Raw genomic sequence first — 27,395 nt, 5'->3', positions numbered from 1 at the left:
TCACAGAATACTGGAGAACAAACCCATCTCAACAGGCGTTAAAGATCATAATCAAGCCAAATGTCCGGCAGTGGTCTTTTCATTCCGACAGGGCAAAACTATCCAGAAGGAAACACGCCTGGGCAGTCATTTCTGATCTCAATCCGGGGGTCGGGTCATTTTATTTATCAAGCACATTTGCACATTTTTGGAAGCTAAAGTTTATGGCCCTAAGGTTGGGCCAATGGCCTTTTTTAAAGCATCTGCCAGAATGGTGGTGCCCTTGCGTCAGTACCGAATGCAGGGAGTGCGGCTACCACTCTGAAGCCATGGAGCATATAGCCTGCACATGCCCTGCATTGCTCAACGACAGAAGGATTCTACTGCGGCATGAGTGGAATAAACTTGGACCTGGCACGTCGACAGGCCATAATAGCTGTCATGAACTCGAAAAAAACACAAAGTTGAACATCCGGGTCACTAAACTTGTTAGCCGAGCAGCTAAATTGCTGGGGAAAGACGAGACTGCAAATCTCCAGCTGGCTGGCTGCACCGCCTTGTCGCCTTAAGGTCACTTAATGAACTCTGGCTCATCCAGCGTGGTCCATCCGAACATTGTTTCCTGCCTACAATTAATTGACCATACTTTTTACTTATGCCTCTCAGAAATTATATGTTTAGTTGCCCCTTTTTAGATTTTTAAAGTGGCACTGCGACTGCTGTGTTATTTAAGACCTCAAAATTCATAGGCAATAATTCACTACTTGGACATTTTAACCATAATCCATTTTAAAGTAAGATTATTGCACTCCTTCTGTATCAACTTGCGTCTTTTAAATTTTGTTCTTTGTATACATGAATTACACTGTTTTTGATATTTTGTTATGGTTTTTAGTAGTCAAACAATTAAACTTTTAATTGAATTGAAGTTAAACCAAATGCCAGTATCTGTTGTAAATGCAGTAACAGCATGTGCAAACCACATAAAACATAAGCTGGTATATCCCCTTCAGAACGAACGCTGGACATGTTGAAGGACTCCATTGTGTGAAGAGCGGTGTGCGGGCACGTAAAGGACCAAACTGCACGTCCTCAGCTGTACATCATTGGGGAGAGGGGGGGAGGCAAGTCCTTGAAGTTTGGACAAAACTGTCCAAACGTCGCTCTGAATTATTAAACCTGGGGTTTGAAAGGACCAAATAGGTAGATTAAAGGTGAAAACGCATTTTTGCTCTTCCTGTCTCCCCTAGACTAGTGTCCACTTGCAGTCATAGCCTTCAGACCGTCCACTTCTAATATGTTATGCACTTCTATGGAGCGCACACAGGATATGTGTGGTCACAAACAAATATTTTAAATAAAAAAGAGCACCCTTTTAAAGCAAACATACAAATAAATAAAACCAATCATTTACACATTGACTTAATAAATTTTGGGAGAAACTGCGTGTTTGTAAACTAGAAATGCTGTGTCTGGGTGCGCACCACAGAAATCTGCACAAACGTGTTTAATTTCCACACCAGTCCACTGCGGTCTGTTAATGTCACCAGCTGAAGGAGAGAGAGAGAGAGAAGAATTGCAGCCGTTTTGAAGTAGAGCAACTAAAAATGGAATGACCAAGCCATTCTCGCAGACACAAAGGGGCAGATTTACAAGCCCCTTCTGCCACTTTTGCGTCACTTTTCCCATGTTAAAAGTGTCGCAAAAGTGGCGGAAGGAACTTGTAAATCTGCTCCAAAGTGTTTGAAGCACAGTTTTTTTTACTTCTTAGAAACTGATGTCTTGAGCTGCTGAGATAGTTTAGGGAGCTAACATGCACTGCAGATCTGTGTGAAATCTGAAAACCAATGGCTTTAGGAGTGTATAAAAAGTAAATAGTATCTGCAATGTAGCTTGCATGTGGCGTAACGGGCAGAGCTGCTGACCTAGGAGCTGGGGAACCAGGTCCGAGCCACGGCGTCAGCTTAACATTCGGTGACCTGGGAAAATCACTTCATCTCCACGTGCCTACCAAAAATGAACATTTTCTTATGTGTAACGTAACTGGACACTGGTGCTCATTGAAAGTGCTCCAATACCTTCGGGTCAACTATATAAAAAAATTGCCCAAAAAAGCGGTATCCACATTGCCAGCGCCCCCCTCCTAACAGCACACTTCTGTGTAATCAAGGGAACAAACATGCTTCCCAAGCGCTTACGGGCGTCGCTCAGGGAAACAAAAGGAAGGGGTGAAGGGTGGGTGCATGGTGGGAGGGTGACTCTGAGAAACAAGCACAACCCCCTTAAAAAAGAAACCCAAGCATCGTCAGGGGCTACTAAGAGAAATACAGAAGAAGCCCAAGCCCTACAATCTTGAAAAGGGTATAAAAGAAAGATTTGCGATGTATAGCATAAACAATATAAAACAAAATAGACGTTAAGTTATGGGCAGCACATTCTCCTCTACTCAGGCAAACTCAGGCAGGTTCACAAAGGTGTGGAGCAGGGGGCGTGATGCCCACGAGCAGCCTCGCACATGTAAAGAGGTACCGTGTGTGAATTAATCAAAAATTAAAACTAGGATTGGAGGTTGGGAGCTTGACTTGGTCCACAATGAGAGGCCTGCCACACACAGGAATCCACTGACAAAATGGCGTTAAAAGGCCATGAGCAGAAAGCAAATAAACTGGAAGCAGACAAGTCCTGCAGCAATACTCTAGATATCACATGCTACATACAACAGATGATCATTTTGTTGAGAAAATGGGGAGATGTGGATAAATGGAGAAGTAGGTGGTTTAGAAAACGAGATGATGCCTCAGAAAAAATGTTTGCAGCTTTCCCCGTAAGAGAAAAAGAAAAGACAGTGACAGAATGCCCTCTGAGGGAAATTCCAGGAGGAGGATGTGTACAGGTTCGTTGGACTAGGCAAGATATTTTGTCATTTACAAATGATTTCCCTCGACTACGCGAGAAGCCAGTCGAGTGGTATAGACAAGTGGACAGATTTGTAAAATTATCAAAAGTTTTGTGGATTGATTTAAATAGTCTTTTTGACATAATAGTACCAGCAGATTTATGGACAGAGTGCAAGATAGTAATAGACTGGTGTACAAAAGAATACCCTAGTGATCCAAAGACAGGTGCCCCTGATCCAGAGGTGATGAAAAAATATGAAACAGTAATTACCTTTTTGAAAAACAAAGTACCTCCCAAAGAGACTGATTGGGTAAAAATAGACCGAACTCATCAAGAAGCTAAGGAGTCAGTGCATGCATATTATGAAAGGTTAATTCTTGCCTTTAAGCAATTTAGTGGTGACGAAAATTTGAGCGAAAAGGATTTAAGTCATTTTGTATACAGATTTGTATATGGACTACGTCCTGAAATTAGTGAAATGATTAAGCAGCATACAGTGGATTGGCAAAACAAGAAAATAGATGAAGTATTGAGACAATCAAAGTATTTTAGTGATGAAATTGAGGCCAAGCAGCGTAAATAAAAAAAAAAGGCTATGTGGACACAAGTAAAAGTAGCAGAAAGACAGGAAGCTCAGCTGATTGAACAAGCAAATAATGCAGGACCAAAACCTAGATTTAATACTGGAAAAGAAAAGGGCAGTTTAATATTGAAGAAGCCAAAAAGAAATGACCATGTCATAATTGCGGAAGAATAGGGCACTGGAAATCAGAGTGTAAATTTCCCCCGAATACTAATGGTGATAATGCATCATTGAATCCGCAGGTGCAAAAAGAGGTGAGTGGTCAACCGCAGTGACAGCAGCAGGTTGTTACCCAAAAGAATCAGGTGCCAAAACCGCCTATTCCACAGAGCGTAAATTCACAGAAATACAGTAATTTCACAGTATTGGCTACAACGCGATGAGAGTGAGTCAGAAGAAGGTTATTGACGGTGCCGAAGGGAGGAAGAAGAGTGCGTACTTGGCGCAACTCTAGAAGTAGACCAGAAAGGCCCTTTTGTAGACGGAAAAGTAAATGATGAAAATATTACTTTCCTGGTAGATACTGGTGCTACTCGATCAACTGTTAGGTCAGCTGATGTTAATAATCTTCCTCTCTCGGATGAAACAATCCAAGTGGTTGGAGTATCCAACAGACAGATCAAAATGTATCTCACCGAACCAGTAAAGGTCAATATAGGAACATTTTCCGAAATGCACCGCTTTGTCGTGTGCTATTCAAGTCCTGTAAACCTATTAGGACGAGATCTGTTGTGCAAAATGAATTGCACCATATTTTGTACCCCTGATGGTATAGCATTTGAGACCCCTGATGAAGACGTGTTGTATAAAATGAATATGGCAAATATGGAAACTGAGGTTACTGAAGCCTATGCTATATTCAACTCTGATGAATTACCAAAAGAATTAAGACAGACAGTGAAAGCAGAAGTCTGGGATTTCACAGGAGAGGATGTAGGATTGATGAGAAATGTGGATCCCGTAAAAATAACAGTGAAAGAAGGAATAAGCTACCCAAATGTTCCTCAGTATAAATTGACACCTGAAATAATTGAAGGAGTTACCCCTATAATTGAGAAAATGATTAAACAAGGAATTTTGAGAGAAATAATGAGCAGTCCATGTAATTCACCAATTATGGAACTGAAAAAGCCTAATGGAAATTTCTGGATAGTGCAGGATCTGAGAAAGATAAACAAAATTGTAGTGTCGTGCTGTCCTATTGTACCAAATCCATGTGTGATTTTGTATCAGATTCCTCATGATGCAGAATGGTACACAGTAATTGACTTATGTCACGCTTTCTTTTCCATCCCGTTGCACCATGATAGCCAGCAAATATTTGCGTTTCGTTTTGGCGAACGTATTTTGGCTTGGTGCCGAATCCCACAGGGGTATACAGAGAGCCCCTCGATATTTAACCAGATATTAAAAAAGTCTTTGGAAGATTTAGAAATGCCAGAGAATTCAGTGCTAGTCCAGTATATCGATGACCTGCTTGTGACATCGAAAACTCGAGAAGCCTATGTAATGGACACCATAGCATTGTTAAATCATTTGGCAGATGGAGGACTTAAAGTGACGCCATCGAAATTGCAATTTTGTCAGAAAGAAGTACAATATCTAGGTCACAAAATTGAAAAAGGATTGAGGAAAATAACAACAGACAGAATCAAAATAATAAAAGGAATGAGAGCCCCAATGACGCAAAGAGAAGTGAGGATGTTTCTTGGAATGGTTGGATATTGTCGTCAGTGGATAAGTGGCTTTCCCTGATCGCAAAACCTTTGGTATGCCTGACGAGAAGTGATGTGAGATATCCCATTGACTTAGATAGGGAAGAGCTAGCAGCATTTTAGAAATTGAGAGACAGTTTGTGTGAAGCACCAGCGTTAGGAATGTCTGATTATGAAAAGGACTTTGAGTTGTACTGCAGTGAGAGAAATGGATGCGCACTCTCTGTATTGATACAGAAACATGGAAAATTGAGAAGACCAATTGCATATGCCAGACCCTGTAGCTGTAGCCTTGCCAGGTTGTTTGAAAGCAGTAGCTGCCACTTGTAAGAGTCTGGAACAGAGTGAGGGAATTGTGATGGGATATCCTGTGCAAGTGTTTGTACCTCATGATGTGGCAATCCTTTTAACAAGGAGTCGCATTCAGTTCTTGACACATAGTCGGCTGACTATGTATGAGAAAATCATATTAGGTGCAACAAATGTGAGCCTTGTGAGATGCCTGAATGTGAATCCTTCTACGCTATTGCTTGATGCTGAGAATGTTGAAGTCAGGGACGAAGTGGATCATGATTGTTTGGATGTATTGGATTTCTGTACCAAACCACGTCCTGATATAAAGGATGTACCCTTGTCCGAGAATGACTTTGTGATGTTTGTAGATGGGTCATGTTTGAGAACAGACAAAGGAAATCTGAGTGTGCACAGTTGCAGCAGTAATGGAAGCATCTCACCTGAAGGGAGTAAAATCAGCTCAGGTTGCTGAACTGATAGCGTTAACTAGAGCATGCAAGATTGGAAAGAATGTGAGAGTGACTGTAATAACTGATAGTCAGTATGGGTTTGGTGTTGTGTATGATTTTGGCCAGATATGGCTGCAGAGAGGATTTCCGGCTTCAAGTGGGACTCCTATAAAGAATGCTGAAGTGGTTGTAAAGTTGCTTGAGGCGAGACAGCTGCCAAAGCAATTGGCTGTCGTGAAGTGTGCTGCTCAAGTGAAAACCGCTAATTATATCGCGGTTGGAAATAAATATGCCAACGATATGGCCCAATATTGTGCTCGTAATCAGAACTCAGTGAACAGGGCTAAAGAGAGGGAAATTAATTATTTGCCACTATTGTTTACTAACATTGTGGGTACCTGGAAAGAAGTGAGGCAATTGCAGGAAGAAGCAGGAGATGAGGAAATGAGACAGTGGGTAAAAGCAGGATGTGCACCAAGGGAAACAGATCATGTTTATCGAGATGGAAGACCAGTCATGCCTGATAGCATGGTGTCTGCCATGGCACAGATGTATCATGGACAGGGACACATAGGGAGGGACGCGATGATTCGGTCCTTCAAGCAAACGTGGTACAATGCAAACTTTAGACTTGTAGCTGAGAGCCTTTGTCAAAGATGCCTTATATGTCAGTTGTTCAATCCAGGAAGAAAAACAGTGGTGAGCCTAGGAACAATAGGTCGAGAAGGAGGGCCTTTCACCAGAATCCAGATTTATTTCATTGAGATGCCGCCCTGTAATAGGTTGCGGTATGTTCTAGTAATGGTCTGCTTGTTTTCCAGATGGGTAGAAGGATATCCCACAAGAAGGAGTTTTTGGAATTACTATAGCAAAACTGCTTTTGAGGGAATTCATCCCTAGATTTGAGTTCCCAGTTACAATTGAATCAGATAGAGGAAAGCATTTCCATACTGAGATCATGAAATTGATTTGTGAAGCATTGAATGTACAACAGAAACTACATTGTGCCTATCGCCCAGAGGCTTCTGGTGTGGTGGAACAAATGAATGGCACTATTAAAAACCGATTGGGAAAAATGTGTTTAGCCACAAGTTTGAAATGGCCTGATGTCTTGCATCTGGTACTCATGACTATAAGATCAATTCCAGATAGAACCACATGTTTAAGTCCACATGAGATAATCATGGGAAGAGCAATGCGCCATGTATTCATACCAGTCAACAAGCTGTTGCCTATATATGATGACTTGGTGTTGGATTACTGTAAGGGGCTGGCTGACGGAGTTCATTCTGTATTACATCAGGTTGGATCGGATGCCACCACCCTTGAAAAGAAGCAAGCTCATGATCTGAGCCCAGGAGATTGGGTGAGAATCAAACTACACAGAAGAAGGAACTGTCTAGTCCCACATTGGGGGAAACCATGACAAGTGATTTTGACTACAACAACAGCTGTGAAGTGTGCTGGGATCAAGAACTGGATCCATGCTTGTCACACATTGAGAATCCCAAATCCGGATGCTGAAGAAGTAAGAACAAGAGAAAACTCTGAAAGGGGGAGACAGAGCCAAATTTGACATTTGCCCCAGAGAATATTCCCTTGAGATGGAGGTTGCAGATTTCTGATACCAGCTCAGACTCAGAGACTGAACAGATACCGATATGCTCCGGAAAGGAGAAAAGCAGTGAAGAGACAATCGGAGAAGTTATTGATAAGGAAATTCTTGATGAAAAACTGAGAGAAATTCCACCTGAAGTAACAAAAATAGATGAACAGGTGCCAGATACAGAAAGTGAGGGGAAGATTCTTGCGGAAGACCCCCGAGGAGTTGTAGGGAATTCCAACATCCAGTTAGAAGAAGGGACAGTTAGTCAGCAGGAATATATTGTGCAAGAAACACGAGGAGGGACAGAAGTAGGGAAATTAAAAGAAACGGTGGAAAGAAGAACAGCTGAAAGCAAAATGCAAGTTGAAACAGAATCAGAGGAAAGTGATGAGGAAGTACCAGAAGGCCGAGTCCTGAGAAAAAGAGCATGGAGAGCTGAGAAGAATGATAAAGGAAGTAAATCGAAAAGATCAGCAAGAAATGAAATCTGGCCTAACAAGATAAAGAGATTAAGATATCAACTGACACGAGGGAATTCACCAAGAGCAGAGCTGGTGGATGAAGTATCAAGTCAGGAAAAAACGAAAAATGAGAAAATAACTACAACAGACGAAAACAAAAGAACAAGAAAGCCCAACCAGAAGTATAAGTCGCCAGAATGGTCATATGTGGCCCTGCCTGAAATAAAAGAAGAGGCGGATAGCCAAGAAAATCCAGAAGTGACTGTACCGGAAGTGGTTGAGAAAGACGAAGAATCGGAAATCCTGAGAGTTATCTTGTCCGACATTGGAGAAGAGACGGATGTTCAGGAAGTTCTGTATCATGATTTTGAGAGAAAAGTGAAAGACGATTAAATGCCAAACTGAACAAGACAAAAGTGCTGATAATGGAAAGAAAATAGAATACAGGAAAAGATATAACTGATAGAACCAAGTAGGTGCTTAGAGCCTTGGGTTAGACAAAATTAGTTGTGAAGTAGAAGAGGCTAAGTCAAAAGACACTGGTCATTTTGCAAAAATGGCAAACACTGAAAGTAGAACAGATAAATGTGTATTTTTAAAGAGATGATTTAAAATGTGTTGTTGTTGTACAGGATTACTAATGCTTCTATGGTGTGTGTTAGCATTACTGATTTCATTTAAGGTTACAATAGACACAATAGAAGGACATAGTAAGAATAAAACTAATACTAATATAGAGAAGGTTCAGAAAGTATATCCGACTAGAATAGATAGAAACTATCTACATAAAGAAAGGTCTATAAATGATTTCTCTAACAATGTGTTTTCGAAACTTTTGTATGAGTATGTTAAGACAATGGATGTGAGGAATTGCTACGTTTCTATGCAGTTACCTGCATCTGTATCGGAGGGGGTGACCTACCATCACCTCTCTGTAACATATGGAATAACATGTAGTGTAATAGCTAGTTTGTTTAACCAAATAGGGAAATTAGAATATTATTTTTCAGATGTAGATAACATAATTTCACAAGTACCTGCAATTAACAAATTAAATAAAGTAAAGCCCGCAAAGGTGTTAGGTGAATTTTTCTTAGAAACGAAACAACTAACATTAGAATATATTTTTAGAAATAATTTGACTTGCAGTTTAAAGAAAGTAGAAAAGACGTTCTTGGATATGGTTGAAGAAAGGAGACTGAAAATGCAAAAGAAAGCATCTGAGAGAAAAGAGGAAAAGACAGTTTGGGATGTTGAAATGGAAAAACATTTGAAGGGAGAAGCTAGTCCAACTATGGCTTTACATTGGCCTCAGAAAGGGAAATTGTGTATTAGAAGGAATCAAACTGCATATGATAATTACTTTGTAGGTAACAGTGAATGCCATGATACATACCGAATCATGGGTGGATGGAGATTTAAAGGAGGAAATGATCCAGTTTTTCCTGGGTTATATTTTATCTGCGGGAACAAGGCATATTATCGGTTGCCAGATCATTGGCATGGCACGTGTTATGTAGGTCTGGTTTTCCCAAAGATATTCCACATGGGAAGAGGAGAAGATGGTGGACATAAGTTAGGTAGTCTATTAGCTTGTAGAAAGAGAGAATCTTGGTCAGAAATTGTAGGAGACATCTTTGGAGCATTGATACCAGCAGTGGGAATATCTCTGAATGCACACAAAATTAGAAAATTATCAACAGTAGTGGATCGCTTGTCAACAAGCACCGCTGGCGGATATTTATTGGTAAATACTGAAATGGTTGCCATGCGTGCTATGGTAATGCAAATTCGACTTGCCCTTGATATATTATTGGCAAAAGAGGGTGGAGTCTGTGGAATGCTGACAGTTCAACATTGTTGTACTTACATTCCTGACGAAAGTAAAGATGTGAAAATCTACATTAAAAATATAACTGAATTGAATGAGGAAATTACACCACTGGAGGTTTAAATGTGCTTGGGAAAAGATTGGGAAGAAACTTTCTTCTATTAAGGATTTCTTATTAAACTTAGGTAGTACCTTTATAGGTAGGATCTTATTTCCATTAAACTGTGTGATTTTTATAGTATTAATTCTAAGATTAGGATGTCTGTGTCATAAAAGAAAGAAAATACAGAAAAAGTTAAAAAGAGAAAATTTGAAAAGAAGGCAGAATAAGAGACAAGAGAGGCAATTTGAAGAAGTAGAATTAGAAGAGATGAAGGAAAGCATGTATAAAACAGCTAGAAGAGAAGAAATTGGGGAAACAGACATGTAATCTAACAAAAAAAGAATTCATTACACTTTCTTGACAAATTGAAACAAAATGTTAATGGTGTGGTGATAAAATCACCAAAGGGGGGATTGATGGAGCGGGTAGTACAACATTTTGTATACCCCCCTATTCGGCATGAGATCACTAATTGAATAATCTATTAACTATAATATTTTATTAAATGAGTTTGCATGATTTATTAATCAACAATATTAATATACAAAATATACGTGGGATTTGCATTTTGCATGGCTAAATAACCTTTATGACTAAAATGTGTATGCGTATTAACAGTAGTATATGTAATAAATAGAATAATGCATGATACATGTAGCTTTTGTGATGTCTCTGTAATGTTGCTCGAGAGGAGGACCAAAAGGGTGAATATAAACGCTTTAAATGTAGCTATACGCTAGATAAACACAAGCACATAGAGGGATTAGTAAGGGGTTAACATTAGATTTATTATTTCTATGCATTGATTACTCTTTTGTGTTTGTTTCGCTTAAATTGGCGTTTGGGCCTAAATTCTAAAATGGCCGCCGACGCAACATGACGAAGTGGCCACTGCCCCACGAGGCAAAGAGCGAACAGCACATGAGCGACAAAGATGCCTACGGCCTCTGCATGACCTATATCCTACTGTACCAAAGCAAGGACACGGTGGGACGACAGCCAAGTGACAAGACAATGAACATTCACAAAAACCAGTACGAACTGAACTCGTGACCTCACCCCTCAAACTGTGCTAAACCCCATCGAACAATCTCAACCAACCAATCACGACCGTACAAAATTATCGAAATGTAACTTTTTACTGTGATTTTATTATAAATGTACATGGTAGAATAGAGAGGGACCTACCTACCCTACTGACCGATGACCACGACGACGACGGTGAACTCTACTACTTAGGGTGACTGCTGCGTTCCTGAATCCTAAATGGTCTGGATGCTGCCCAATTACCTGATGACTGCAAACTTTTCCTAATTCTATGGGCACTGACAGATGCTTGCACGTCTCTGGTCTTTACCGATCTCTTGAGACTGTAGCGTGCTGAGCATAGAACCTCGAACTTTTTGAGGAATGGCGACAGATTTGAATATGCAGACCCAATGATTTAGAGGAATTCAGATAGCCAGATTAGGTAAATATGATGTTCTGCGATTTAATTGAAATCTGATATAAACTTTCCATACGCAATTTTAACTCTTCTAAGAAATTCTAGATAAACAGATATTGATTAACAAGAAATGAATTTGTGGTTTATTGAGAAGGGTAAGATCTAAATCTTAAAATGGGTTTTTAGCTGGTTCTAGATCACCATCAACCAATCCAACTATTTGGTCCATTGACCACGTGGGAGGAGTGCCTTGATGTTTAGGGTTGAGATCTGTAGGTGGAAGGGATATTGATGTATATTTTGTAAATTAACTTTTCTTTCCCTATAGGTTATTAGGTACTCCCCTCACATGTCGAGCGCTTGAACCGCTCATCCCTCCAACTGTGTGCAGACCGGTGAATGGTTAGTGTGAGTGTTGGTGTTATGGGCCCCACCAATGACTGCATGTGTGAATGAGTTAGTGTGATGTCAGGTCTGTGACGCAGGGAGGATACCGGTACGGGTTTGTTTTCCCCGTTACCAGGGTTTTTGCGCTCCATCATTAGCAAATACATCAATCAACTAAAATAGAATGTTTTGTGCTGCAATGTGAGAAGCGGCAAACAAGTCCAGTACCCATGGGTAAAATTAGAGATATGGATGCAGGACAGGTTTAGCGGGTATGCACATTATATTGTCAAAATGAAGTAAATACTGTTAACGTAATTATGTTTTAATAGTATACAGAGGTCATACATGTTGTTCCTGGTATATGCTGCATAGAAATAGTAGCCTTGTCACAATATTTGAAGAGTGTGTTGACAAATCACTGAGTACAGTTAGAACAACAAAAAATTGTGTCAATTGCAGTCGTAATTTAGTTCCTCATCTGCAGATTTCAAGCTGATGATCCATCCAGCTTCATTCTTGCAAAATGCTAATATTTTGACTCCTCACATCGGATAACTTTTGATTTAGTCTAATGCTTTGAATTTGATGAAAGCATTGTCAAGGGGGGTACTCATACTCCCATAGTGTATGGCCAGTGGATAGGACTCATCTTGGCTTCGTATGGCTCGATATTTTACTGAATGCATTTTTTAGGCACCAAATGGTGCTACTAACATAGATTTCTGCGCAACAGCATATGATAACATAGGTAAAACAATTGGTATTACAGTTGACGAAGTCGTGTATTTTATATCTTTTCTCACAGTTGTATTGAAATTCAACATTTTTGCCTATTGCATAAAGGCACCTAAGGCTGATCCCCTGAGTGACTCCAGGAAAATAAAAAAGCTAAAGGACATTTATGTGAAGATTTCCAGCTGACTAGTGGCAGATAAAGCTGGCCTGGACTTTGTTGGTACCCTTTGCCTGACACCCAGAGAGTCTCTAAGTGCTCCTTATAAGGTTGTGTGGTTGTTTGGGCATCAAAAGAAGCTTGGGAACATTTCCATAGTTCGAGAGCTTAAAGAGACCAACAGGAAGAAGTATCGAAACAGCAGTTTTAGGTTTTTCCCACATGGAGAAGAGTTTTTTCTCTGAAAAAGTACAAAGTCAGTTTTCTGATTGGTGCGCAGAAACAATTTAAACTCCCCTTCTTCCAGGCACTAAATGGGCCAATTTACTTGTTGTACCCAATCTGGCCCTTTCGTTGTCAGACTGGGCCCATGCCTAGGTCCTGGTATCACTACCATTGACCTCTATTTTTCTTAAATTTTTAAAAGGTTATATCTCAGGTTGAGTCGCATTCATCTTTATTCGAGCTCCCGAAGGCAGATCGTAAAAGATACATACAATAAGAAAGAATCATGAAATATAAGACACATATGTTAAAAAGACTAAAAACTATAAAAGAAATTACAATATGTAAAGTGACAGTGCATACATTTTGAATCCAAGGACATCAAAGCTAAAAAAAACAATATGGATAAAAAGGAAGATGCCAGGGACAAACTTACACTTTACAATAGAAGACCCAGGAGACTTTATAAAATGGAAAAATGAAAACTATTTCATCAAAACAACATGCTCCTTCTTTTGGCTAAAACACACTTCAAAAAGCTAGCAACTGCGTGCCATAACCAGTGGTCATTGAGTTGCAGCACGTAAAATAGGGCGACTTTACACCTAGAAAATGTATGTCTACATAATAGGGGTAATAAATATTTCCTTGTGTACACCAAGTAAAATTGACAACAGAAGACAAAGTGTAAAATGGTTTGGCTTGAATGCTCATCACATGGACAAATACAATTGGAATACTGGCCAAGGGAAAAACACATTAGTCAAAGTTACGAGCCTAATCTGAACCTTGCCAGCAGTGTTCTCTCATACACATTAATCACGTATAATAAGTATGGGGCAGTAGTTGGTACCATTTGAATGATGCAATAATTCTGCTGGGTTAGCCACTTCTGTTAGTCCCCTAGTAGCTTGTTTATGCTATAAAAAACAGTCCTGGACCCAGTTTCTGTCTTTCTTCACAATTGTCTCAGGGTGCTCAAACAAGTGGGCACATCCCAGCACCGAGATACTCTCTTTGATATACTTTAACCACGGGATGGTCGAACCATGCTCTCAAGATAAACAATCTCTAGTGACTGCCTGATTAAGTTTGGCTTCTTTCTTATACCAAATAGAACACCAAAGAGCCAAGTGTGCGGCAATAATAGTGTCTTGAACATATCCCAAGCCTAACTCCAAATGCAATGAAAAATGCAGGTTAGAGGGAGGGGCACCTAGTAACAGGCGACAGAATCTATTCTCTTCAATCTGTATTGCCAGGGCATCCCTATCTTCCCCAACACCCATTCCATATGTCAAAATATCCGTTTATAGATCTCTAGTATTGGTGCAATGTTTTTTTTGCCAATGGACATTGCAATCGAGGAAGTAGTACTTTCAGCTTGGGTAAAGCGCATTATCCTCTTTTTAGCACAGATAGACCAAGTACAGTCCTCATCAAAGTCCAGTCCCAGGTAAAGGAAGGAACTAACAACTGTCTAATGTTTTGCCAGCAATATTTAGGGTGCATGTTTCCGTATTTTTGGGTCAACAAACCATAGTTATGGTTTTCTTGAGATTAGCTTTCAAGCCCAGCTCTTTCATGAAACTGACATAACTAAAAATAAGCCTCCTGAGGCCATTGGCCCTCCTTGTCAGACGCACCGCATCAGCATATAGGAGTGCTGGAACGGGCTTTTTCTCCACACACAGCACATCTGCCCCAACGGTCATGATGAAGGAGTCTTAAAAATTAAACCATACCCTCATCGATGCCCATATTCCCTAAAATGGGCCACAGCTTTTTTCTAGATACGTAGTCAAAGGTGCTTGACAGGTACATAAATGGATTCTTGTATTTGGCCACAATTAGGTTGATGGTTGAGGCACTGCTCGATAGTCCCAAGCCCCTTTCTGAACACATAATGACTTCGGGCGAGTATTCTATTTTTATTAGTCCATTCGAGTAAACAATCCAGGACTATCCTCCCAATCTTTTTGGCTGTGGAGTCCAGGAGGGATATTGGCCAATAACATTTAACGTTGTGCACGTTACCTTTTTTGAAGATAGGGACTATTATAGATGAACTCCAAGACCTAGCACGCCCATGGTACAAACAGAATTAAATACAGAAGTAAGGACAGGAGTCTAGAACATTGGGTCCTCTCTAAACAGATCAAGCGGGACACCATCCGGTCCTGGATCCTTCTTACACCTACTATCAATAATCGCTTTCAGAACCTCTTCCTCACTAAAATCCAGGGGAGTATATCCCAGAGAAATGCACCTGCCTGACCACCCCTGGGATGTGAACCAGAACTTTATCTTGCTGTGATGTAGAAGATAAAATGGATCGCACAGCTTTCCAAAACGCCTGTGGGTCTTTTAGTTTGCAAGCTCTAACAATGGATTCTCATTTCTCCTCCTGCAAAGCCTGTTTCCTTCTCTTTACTACTTGCTGATAGATTTTCCTGCTAGCTGTAATGGCACTCTGATCTCTAGGGGATTGCTTTAACCCCTTCAGTGCCCATGACGAGCTGGACTCGTCATGGGCTGCGGTGGCGCTGTGCCCATGACGAGTCCAGCTCGTCATGAACTCCGCCCGCTAATGCAAAGCGCGGCACTGGGCGGGGAAAGGGGCGGGCATGCAAGGGGTTAAGGCCCTACGTAGGGAAACATTAGCTGATCTACATTCTTTATCAAACCATGATTAAACTTGGTGACGTGGTTGTGCATTAGATCTACACGCTAAACATAAAAAGGAACCCTTTTGTGCTGAGGATTTCTAGATCAACCAATGGTCTACCACAATGCACTGTGTCAGAGGTATATCGACAAACGTATTCATCTAAAAGAACATCCAATAAACTGCATCATACAGTTCAAAGGGTTTTATTATACACTTTCTATACCAATATATTTATGAAATCAATGTTTCCCATTTAATACATAGTAAAAAATAATTAATAAGTTCAAAAAATGGTCTTTTACACATTATCCTTATTCAGTGAAGCATACACATAGTATCAATAAAATCCAACTTCTAGTTAAAAAAAAAACTTTAAAAGTATTTACAACAATCTTTTCTTGTTCTTCATGTGTAATAAAACAATTGTCGATGCAGCGTTTTGGCGGTTTATCAAATCAGTTTCGGCCTTCTTCAGGACACAACGGTAAATCAATTCTTAGAATACGTATTAGAAACAATAGTGCTTCTACAAAACAGAAAGAAACACCTAATTATATGCATGTTTTTACTACATATACTACTCTAACCAGTGTACAATGTTGACAGGGTTTGGTTGATACCCTATTCATCTTTTGACATATACAATTATCAACAAGATGATGGACAAATGTCATGTAAAAGCAGTGGTCCCCGAGATGGAGAAGACTCAAACCCAATTTGATCTAGATTGCTATTAAGATTTGGGTTACATTTACTTCCCGCGATCCGTTACCTTATAAGATAGTAATAGTCCCCGTTATCTTGGGTTCATAGTTTTTACCTGGTAGGTTCCTATATATGAAGTCTTGACCTGTAAATTACAAAACCATATTGTTTATCACCCTTTATTGTCTAAATTTACTACATATATCAAGAGTATCCTTTTCTTCGGATAAACACTTACTCAAATTGGAGCCACTATTGGCAATAGTTGACCCATCAATTTTATCTCCTTCCATTGGTGGACTGTCTTTTACCTATTAGAGACCACAATTGAATACATTACTCTAACCATTAGAGCGTAGAACCGAACCCTGCTAGATTGCAGGCCATAATATAGGTCTCACTTATCATTCACGTCTGAATATGTCTTCCATTCATTTATGGGTTTTAAGGGGTGCTATTTCATACTATAGATCACCGATTGGTTTCCAATCACTTTGCGATCCCTGGTCTTATCAGATCCTGGACCCTAAAGATATTATAGATATACTGGTTAGTTACAGAGTTAGGTTATAGCTTACAGGCAATATACTGTTTTATGTATGCCCATATCGATCCCCTGTAACATCCCTTTGTAGTTCTCCTGTTCACATATAGGTCAACAACTTTTATTTATTTGTAAATAATCTAATATATTGAAAATTACCCCATCACAAAGCACTTGGCAATGTCATATATTTAAATATGGATCACAATAGTTAATTGACTAGACAAAATATACACATCTCAAAAATCAGGCTAGTGAGTAACCTAATATCGTTCCTAGTACCACTCATCCCGATACCTTCTATCGTCTTGCTCGTAGTTTTAAATTCTTCCATCACAAGTTTAAAAACAGGAACTGTATAAATACATATCCGGCTGCCGGCACGTAAAAGCACATATTCTAAGGATTACATGCACCATGATGAAGTCAGGCAATGGCCCAGATAGGCATGAACAAATTTATACATCGTATCCCACTTCTCTTAATAATTATTATGTAATAGACACCTACGCACTGTAGAAATGTTAATAACCTTAATTGATGTATAACTGTATAAAAATACAGAAGAATATTTTATATCAAATCCTCTTAATATACAGAGTCTGCGTGGCGGGAAACATCCATCACATTGCATGCGTTACAACGCATGCAATTACAACGCAGTCGTTACAATGACCGCGTTGTTACATCGCAGTACCATTACAACAACTTGCTGTAGGGGGCGCTCTAAACTAAGGAATAGTATAATTTACTATTTCAACACCTTCCCTACTGTTGCACACATTGCAGTTGACATAGTAAATTATACTATTCCTAAGTCCAGCGTGCCTCCTACAGCAAGTTGTTGTAACGACTTGTGTTGTGATGGTACTGCGATGTAACAACGTGGTTGTTGTAACAACCGCGTTGTAATCGCATGTGTTGTAAACGAATGCGATGTAAACGCCTATATTCCTGCGTGGCAGCCATCTTGAAATATGTTCTTAATCAATGTTGTGGCCATCTTAAAATATCTACTCGAAAATATCGAACCAGTCTGATATACCAATAACTCTCAATTAATGTACCATTTATTGAGCTACCCAATGAATGCATAATAATTCTTCTCCAAGGGTATCGACAATAATTCTTACATGGGATATAAAAGAGGAAATGGGACAGATAAGCTAAACTGCTCCTCTTAATATGTTTAGTATAAAAAATAGAGATAGATATTCCAAATTGATCTTCCCATGAGGCTATTACCCTAAAATTCTCTCCCACTTATCTGTTTTTGAGCCCATTGCTGTACGTACTAAATTTCGACATAAAGAATTGTTCTCTGTGTTGTGGCCACATCTACTTGATCCCTGTACTTTTTCTAGAATACACCATTTAATATCCTGTTCCTTATGTTTCTGTTCTATCCAATGTTCTACCAAAGTAGCATTTCTTTTACCCGTCCTTATGGCGGACCTATGCTCATTTAATCTCTTTCTCAATTCTCTGCCAGTCTCACCTACATACCCTTTCTGACAAGGGCAGATAATAAGATAAATTACGTACTTTGTCTTTCAGTTTGCTAGGTCATTTATCAAGTGATACACTCCGTTTAGTTCTATTTTATTTTGCTTAATGACGGAGCAACAGTTAATACATGAGCCACATGGGAAAATTCCTGTTATTTTGGCTCCATTGCTAATACTGATATTTGCTTTTCTGTTCTTTATATGTATTTACAAGATGGTTTCGTACTGTTTTGTTTCTTCTATAAACAAATATTGCCTTCTGAAGGGGTTCACTGCCTGGAGTATTTAGAAGAGACCAGTTCCTTTTCACTATTTTCTTTACCTTATTACTTATGCTAGTAAAGTTTGTGACCATGACAATCTTCTGATTCTCCCTCTTATTATTTTTATCATTTTCTACAAACAGACTCTCACAATTGTAATATTTGGCCCTCTTATATGAGTTTCAAATCAATCATTTGGGATAACCCAGGGCCAATAATTATTCATGTTGAAACTTAGCATGATGTTCAAAATCCTTCATCTCAGTACAATTTCGGCGAATACGGAGAAATTGACTGAAAGGTATGCTGTCTTTCGAGCACTTTGGGTGGTTACTTGTGTGGTGTAGCAATGTGTTTCTGTCCGAGGGTTTAGAATATAACTTCACCAGTAGCCTTCCGTCTTTATCTTTTACAGTAATGTCAAGAAAGTTACATGTTGAGTGGCTCATGGTACAGGTGAATTTCAGGTTTATCTCACCACAGTTTAGCCACTCAATAAATTATATCAGATCCTCTTTTTCTCCATTCCATATAAAGAAAATGTCATCTATAAATCTCAACCAATTTCTGACATTTTCATAATATGGTGCCATCTCGTTATATATATATGCTTGTTCTCGAACATACCTACTTATAGACAGGCTAGACTGGGAGCACAGGTTGCTCCCATGCTAGTCCCCTTGGTATAACAATAAGAATTGTCATTGAATAGGAAGATATTGTTTTGTCAGAATAATTTTAGTACATTCGACAATAAATTCATTGGTTGGGGATAGGTAGCCCTCTTCAGATTGTTACAATTCCCTTACCATTTTTATTGTGTCTGTTTGGGGAATATTGGTGTATAAAGATTTGATATCCAAAGACAAAATCCATTCCCTAATAGGATCAAACTCGATACCTTTGATTTTCCGGATCATATCAGTTGTGTCCTTAATGTAGGAAGGGAGCTGTGTAACTTTGGGTCCAAGGAAACAATCCACGTACTTACTGAGGGGTTCAGTCAAAGAGTGTATACTCAATACAATTGGTCTCATAGATGGATCTCTAAGGCCTTTGTGTACCTTCGAGAGACCACACAGGGCTGGTATCACTGGATGCTCATTGTGAAGAAATTTAAATTCATCCTCTCACATAATTTCATCCTCTCTGGCCAATCAAATGATGCTCTCAACTCTTGCTGTCAACTTATTTCATTCTTCTCTGCGCAACTTTCTATAGTGTAATTCTACGTCTAAAATGGTCTGTATCCGTTTGTTATAGTCCAATGTATCCAGAATCACTGTACTCCCGCCCTTATCACCTGGTTTTATGGTGAAATTTTACCAATTTTGTAACTGTCTGAGGGCTGTATGTTGAGCAGAGGACAAGTTCTTATTAGTCCATAGATCTTCAATTCCCCTTTGTATATAACTTGGTCAAAAGTCTCAACTTTCCGGCCTACCATATACTTAGCTGTGGTCCATGTAGAAGGGAGTTTCAATCCTGATTTTTTGTTTCTAATGGGCCATTCTCTATTTGCAAATAACTTTTTTAATCTAATTTTTCTAAAGAGATCTCTTTCAATTTCATACTTGTTCACTGATGCCCATGGGGCAAATCCCAATCCCTTTTCAAGCACTAAAGTTTCTGTCTTGTTCAGTATCTTGGATGATAAATTAATAATGGGTGCATTTTCTGTCTCTAATCCCAGTCTTTCTGGCTCCTGGTTCTCATATAGGATCGCCTCTGCCCTATTTCTCTGAATTGATTTGTGCCTCTCCCTCTTGTTTTGAAGGTCTGTAAATGTGTTCTCTGATGCGGTTCTAAAAAAAGTGCATTCCCTTCTCTGTCCGGCTGTCTCTTCCCTTATATAATTTCTTCCTCGTGTTTCCTGACATCTCTCTGCTTCAGAATCACTACTTGTGTAGGAGGTGTCTGAAAAGGTGGTCTATTGTATGGAATAGCAACCATTAAAACCCATAAATGAAGGAAAGACATAATCAGAAGTGAATGGTAAGTGAGATCTATATAATGGCCTGCAATTTAGCACGGTCCGGTTCTACACTCCAATGGTTAGAGTAACCTATTCACTTGTGGTCTCTAATAGGTAAAATATAATCCACCAACAGAAGGAGATACAATTGATGGGTCCACTGTTGCAAATATTGGCTCAAAATTGAGTAAGTTTTTATCCCAACAAGAGGATACCTTTGATATATGAAGTGAATTTAGACAATAAAGGGTGATAAACAATATGGTTTAATAATTTACAGGTCAATATTCCATAGATAGGAACCTACGAGATAAAAACTATGAACCCAAGATAACGGAGACCATTACTATCCTATAAGGTAACGGATCGGGGGAAGTAAATGTAACCCAGATCTTTATGGCAATCTAGATCATCTCGGGGACTTCTGCTTTAATATGACATTTGTCCATCATCTTTTTTGATAATTGTATATGTCAAAAGATGGATAGGGTATCAACCAAACCCTGTCAACATTGTGCACTGATCAGAGTAGTATATGTAGATAAAACATGTATCTAATTAGGTGTTACTTTCTGTTCTTTAGATTCACTGTTGTTTCTATTACGTATTTTAAGCATTGATTTACCGCTGTATCCTGAAGAAGTCGAAAACTGATTTGATAAACCGCTGAAGCGCTGTGTTGACATTTGTTTTATTACACATGAAGAACAAGAAAAATGTGTTGTAAATATTTTTGAATGTCTTTATTTGAACTAGAAATTGGATTGTATAGATACTCAAACAAACAAACAAACAAAGCGTTATTTCGATTGTGGTATAACAATCATAAAAAGCACATGTGACAAAATAGTAATCATATTAAAAGCAAGGATTATCATCAATAGATTTTTAAAAAGTACTAATTTGCACATATAGAAATTCCATGTTAAAATACATTTAATGGATATTTACACAAGTTAAAACAAGTCAAAGTTTATAAAAAGAGTATTTAAAAAAGGCCTCCTTCAGAATCCTAAATGACAGTGGTCTTTCTCTGGTGGGTAATTTTTTTTAAGAATATGAATAACCTCCAGGCGACGTGTTCATTTTCTAGAAGCTGGAGCCTAATAAAAGTGGGGCAACATTGTCTCAAGCCCCAGTTCTGTAGGATCGGACCCAACCAGAACTTTCTTGCCTCCGTATAAAATTTACAAAATAAAACCAAGTGCATTGATGTTTGAGATGACAGGTTATCGCATGGGCATGATGGTAACTTGTTTGCCCAATTGTTCATCATGGGGAAGGAAACAAGTCTGTGTATTGTCCCCAGTCTGAATCTGAATAATAAAAACCTGTCAAAAACGGGTGGCACGTAAACTAAATATGGCTGCAGACCATAGGATGTGAGGACCATCTGATGTGTCAAAACCCTAGGCCTATTAATTTCTCCAGATAGTCTTTTACTTTCCAGAAAAGAAAGGACCTCCTTTCTAAGGTTTTTCCTGGAGATCAAGGCAATAGAACTGGGGTTAGTGAAGTATTCCGGGTTACCCAGGTCTTTTACAAGCTCTTGAATAAACTTGAACCACGGTATCCTTAACACACCCTCCATCCTCATGCTATCTTGTAGTAAGTCCCTGTTAAGTTTAGTCTCATCTCTTGACCAAATCCTATGCCAGGGAAGGATTGGTTCTATTTTTATGAGATCTGATATGTGGGAGAGGCCCAGCTTTGTGTGGCAAAAGTAGGTGGGGTGCTGGAGGATGCTGACAAAATATATTTGATAAAAGAATTCTCCACTAATTGTATAGAGTTTGTGTTGGCAAAACCCCAAATCCCGGCCCCATAGATAACAGTTGCAACACACTTGGTTTTATAAATTTTTAGAAGTTCCAAGGGTGGTCTGCGGCCTAATTTTTTTTGCAAAGCTTGCTAGAGCAGATGTTGTTCTAATTAGAGCCAGCTTTTTTGCTGCAACAGCTTGGTCCAAGTATCGTTGTGGCTAAATAAGATACCTAGGTAAGAAAAACTGTTAGTTAATGCTATCGGTTTCCCCTCCACAAAGATGTCCCTGCGTTTCTTAATCCCGTGGCAACAAAAGTTTTGGAGATGTTAATCCTAAAATCCAGCTCCTTCATGTAGTTAAAAAGTTATTGAGGGTCTTTTGTAGGCCAATCTGGGTGTGGGACATGATTACAGCGTCAACCGCGTAAAGTAATGCTGGAATGGGTCGATTGCCTACTTGGGGGAAATCTTGGGTATCTTTAAGGAGGGCCTGCCCCAACCCGTTAATGTACAGATTAAAAAGGAAGAGGTCTAGGACACAACCTTGCCTAACCCCCCTTCCAATAGGGAAGGTGGCAGTACGCTCTCCTCCTAAGCCAAAACTAACGCATGATTTCACACCTTTGTAAAGGTGACGAATAAAGTAGATGATGTTTTTGTCAACCCCCAGTTTTTCCAAAATATCCCAAAGCTTTGAGTGCCTCACCAAGTTGAAGGCCGCGGTGAGGTTGATAAAAACTAAATACATGTTTCCCATTTTGACCCTGACATACTTTCCCATAAGGATCGCTAGATTTAAACTTTGCTCCACAGTCCCTAGTCCTTCACGAAAACCATATTGTATGTCAGATATAACTTGATTTTCCTCTTCCCAAAGCTGCATGCGTCCCAGAACGATACGCCCTGCAACCTTGGTCATAGAATCCAGTAAGGAGATGGGCCTGAAGCAAGTCGGTACCTGACGGTCCCCCTTCTTAAATATAGGGGCAATGGTGGATTCTACCCAAGTTAATTGGAAAGCAGTCTTACAGCTAGCGTTGATTATTTGTGTGATGATGGGGACCCATAGAGTAGTGTTCGATTTGTACAAGTCCACGGGTACTCCATCAGGGCCTGAGGCTTTCCCCCTGCACTTAGCGAAAGTGCCCTGCTTACTTCACTAATACTAAAGCATATGTCGAGTGTACCTATGCTTTCACTATCATTATTATCAGCGGGACAGGGGCCGTTATATATCTTTAAGAAGTGTTCAATCCATTGGTTCTCGGTGATCGCTACCTCCACAGTAGGGCCACCCGCCGGGGTCAGGAAGGGTGTTTTAACAGCCTTCCAAAAAGCGGCACTATCTTTCATTTGTGCAGCCAGGGTGAGCCGCTCCCAAGATTCTTTCCTAAGGGCATTCTTCCTATCTAAAAGCACTGAATTGTAATTCTTTCTGGCTTCTCTAACTTTAATGATGTTCCTTGGGATGTTATGGAGCTCATGTTCCAGGTGAGAATGTGCACGAGTGCATGCTTGATCATACCACCTCTGGGGGGCTTGCTTTTTCCCACCTTGTTTGAACATGACATCCCTAACCGCGGCTGCTACATCTTGGTAGGCAGATAGAATATTCTCAGGGGAAGCTAGATCATTCAGGCAAGTATCGAAAGCAGATCTACGCCTTGTAATTAGTAGTTTATTAACTGTCTCAGGGTCCATCATGTTCCATCGCTTTTTCAAGTCTTAAATTAGCTAAAGCCTCGTCTATCATCGGCTTCTCTGACTACTCGCGGGTAGTTTAACCGTAATACATTAGGGATAGTGATACTCAATTATGTGTATCCTTTACTGAATAAAGATAATGTGTAAGAGACAATTTTTTGAACTTATTATAAAAGAATGTTTAACTATGTATTAAATGAGAAACAATGATTTTATAAATATATTAGTATAGAAATGTTATATTAATACCCTTTAAACTGTACGATGCATGTTTATTAGATGTTCTTTTAGATGAATACATTTTTTGAAATACCTCTGACACAGTGTATTGTGCTAGACCATTGGTTGATCTAGAAATCCTCAGCACAAAAAAGGTCCTTTTTATGTTTAACGTATTGAACTACCCAGTCCCTTTTGGCTTTATTGAGTGAATCCCTGTATTTTTTATAGATGTGCATTAGATCTAGACAGCTTCTCTTTTATCCACAGCAAAAGGTTTGTAAAATGAGTTAGGATAATGGCCGATTTTCAACATGCCAAGTTGCAACTTATTCACCAGTGCCATACTATTACAAACTACCTGGACCATGATGTGCTTCAAGTTTGCAGTACACCAGAACATTTTGCGCCCTGCATCCTTTGTGTTTAAGACCTGAGGCGATGGTAGCTTAGGCTTATGATTCGTGAATGGGGTCAATATTTTGGCAGTGATTGGATTATGGTCGCTGTAGATCTGGGCTATGACCTCACTATTTTTAGTGAATGAGGACATGTTTCTGGAAGTGAAGATGTAATCTTTAATGCACCCTGCCCCCCTCCCTATAAAAGTTGGAGTCACAGCCAGAGGGGTTAGCGATCATATTGACGTGGCCCTGTTCCACCAGTAAGGGAAATAGGACACAACCCCTAGTGTCCATCGTATTACAAACTGCATGACAAATAAAGGGTTCAAGAATAGTTGGGAATAGAGGTGGTAAAAACCCTAATTTTGAGGTAAAATCCCCTGCCACCAACAGATTTGAGGGGGTGTTCTGCCTGAGCCTCTTTTTCCACCAGCATATCGATTTCCTCAAAGAGGCCCTGGAAATTACAATCACCCTTGCTGGAGAAATTATTGTTATAAAAATTCACCATATAGATCTTAAATTAATTATTCCAGCTAAGGCAAAAGACTTGCGTCTCCTCCTGGTCCAAGACAAGGGGAGAGATAGAACAGCCAATATTAACTTTAAACAAGCTGTCAACCCCCTTTGGCTATTTCCGCTGGAGACGGTGTCGCTGGCAAACTAAAACAAGTAAAACCATCAAAAGCTGTCTCTTTCTCGTCCCATATTTCCTGCATAAAGACTATATCATGCTTCAAGATAAACCTATAATCAGTGCCAGCGCTCCGCAAAAAGCATTGAGGCTACCCACTGCATGGCAGCAGGCACACCATCTTAGCTCGTCATAGCCCGGTAGAGGCTGGGCTGGGCCAATCCTCTAAAACGTGTCCTTGGATATCCTAGGATCATGAACAAGGGCACCTAAACTTACTTCTAGCATCAAAGGTACTGCACTCTTTAGCTTTTTGCCGCTACAAGTGCATTTGCTTGGAAGCCCAAGGAGCTTGGTCACTCCGTATATTTTGAACTGTGTTACTTGCTGCACTCAAGCATGGGCAAAAGGAAGGGATCTCCTGGTGCCGCAGTGTGCTGCCACTGCCTCGTACTCACTCTACCATTGATAAATGTTGAACCCGGGCTGTGGGTATGGCCACTAATGAAATATGGCTGGTAGAGCGACCTCTCTCCCTCACACCGGAGGAGCTTGCCCTAGCGATAACACTGCAACCCTAATGCTCAAAGTCCACCTGAACCAGCCCGGTTGAGTACGCCTAGTTCGGCTTCAGGCCCGTCTGGAGATGCCTTACCGGGGAAGAGAGGGCTATGTACTAACGTTATGATGGCCTGCCCGGGGTGTGCCTACAGCAAAAGGAAATGGAATGGAGTCCATTGCCATTGAGCGTAGTCCTACTGACATGGTGAATAGCGATCCACATTGTGAGCCTGACGCAGAGAGTAGCCCAAAATCTAAGCACAGAAGGAAATATGTTAAAATTCCCAAAAATAGATATCCCTCTGCAAAAGTGAAAATGGCCCCCCCGAAATAGGCTCTGGAATGACGAGGAGGTACTTGTGCCAGTATCTGTTGCCGGATCACTGACAAAATATCAAGTGACAAAATATCGTGTTCCCAAAATATCGGGACATAAATATCAATGTCAAAAATATCGACATCCTATCTTCATAATAGTAAGTACTAAAATATCGAGAAAATAAATCGTTGTTAAAAATATCGAAGTACGAGTTTTTTAAATGTACAAAAAATAATGAAAAATTAATTAAATAATACATATAACATTTTTTTTTAGAATTATTAGAAAATGCTAACAATTATAAGTAATAAATGTAATGTAAAAATAAATTAAACATACATATGTAAAATGTAATATATATATTTACTTAATATTTAATAATAATAATTTTAATAAATTATAAATGTTAGAAATATATTACAAATTATAAATACATATATATCATTTGTTGATCATTAATATCCATTTATTAATTAATAAATATTTTGCGTAATTGTTTTGTTTTTATTTTGTTTGGGGATTTAGGTTCAATAGCTGTAATCTTTGGTTTTATCCCCTCCGCTATCCAACACTTTCCCTACTGTTGCACTCATTAGAGTGGGAATAGTAATTTATTCCCCTCTGCTATCCAACACTTTCCCTACTGTTGTACTTGCTGGAGTGGGAACAAAAATTGTATATATATATATATATATATATATATATATATATATATATATATATATTCACTTAAAAAACCATAGGTTTCACACATGTATAGTTAGGTGGATATTTCACTCGTAAAAAACCAATGAAATTCCCCCGTTATAGTTAGTTCAGATAACTATAACTCGCGCGACCGCCACTCTATCACAAGGATGATGTCATCAGTGATGTCATGAGTGATGCCACTGACCATGTCATGAGAGATGTAATATGTGACGTCATGAGCAGGATTGCGGGAGCGCGAGTTATAGTTATCTGAACTAACTATAACGGGGGAATTTCATTGGTGTTTTACGAGTGAAATATCCACCTAACTATAACATGTGTGAAACCTATGGTTTTTTAAGTGAATTTGCAAGGTTTTTTAAATGCTAATTCCTAACTATAACGTGTGTGAGACCTATGGTTTTTTCAGTGAATTTGTACAGTTTTCAGTTTTTTAAATGCTAAGTTATGTATGTATTATTATTTTTTTAATAGATTTATTTTACAATAAACTACGTATTAAAAAACTTTTTTTTTTTTGGGGGGGTTTTTTTACCGGGC

This window comes from Triturus cristatus, chromosome 2_1 (assembly GCF_964204655.1).
Source record: "Triturus cristatus chromosome 2_1, aTriCri1.1, whole genome shotgun sequence".
Taxonomy (NCBI): Eukaryota; Metazoa; Chordata; class Amphibia; order Caudata; family Salamandridae; genus Triturus; species Triturus cristatus.
Note: the sequence above shows the minus strand (reverse complement) of the source record.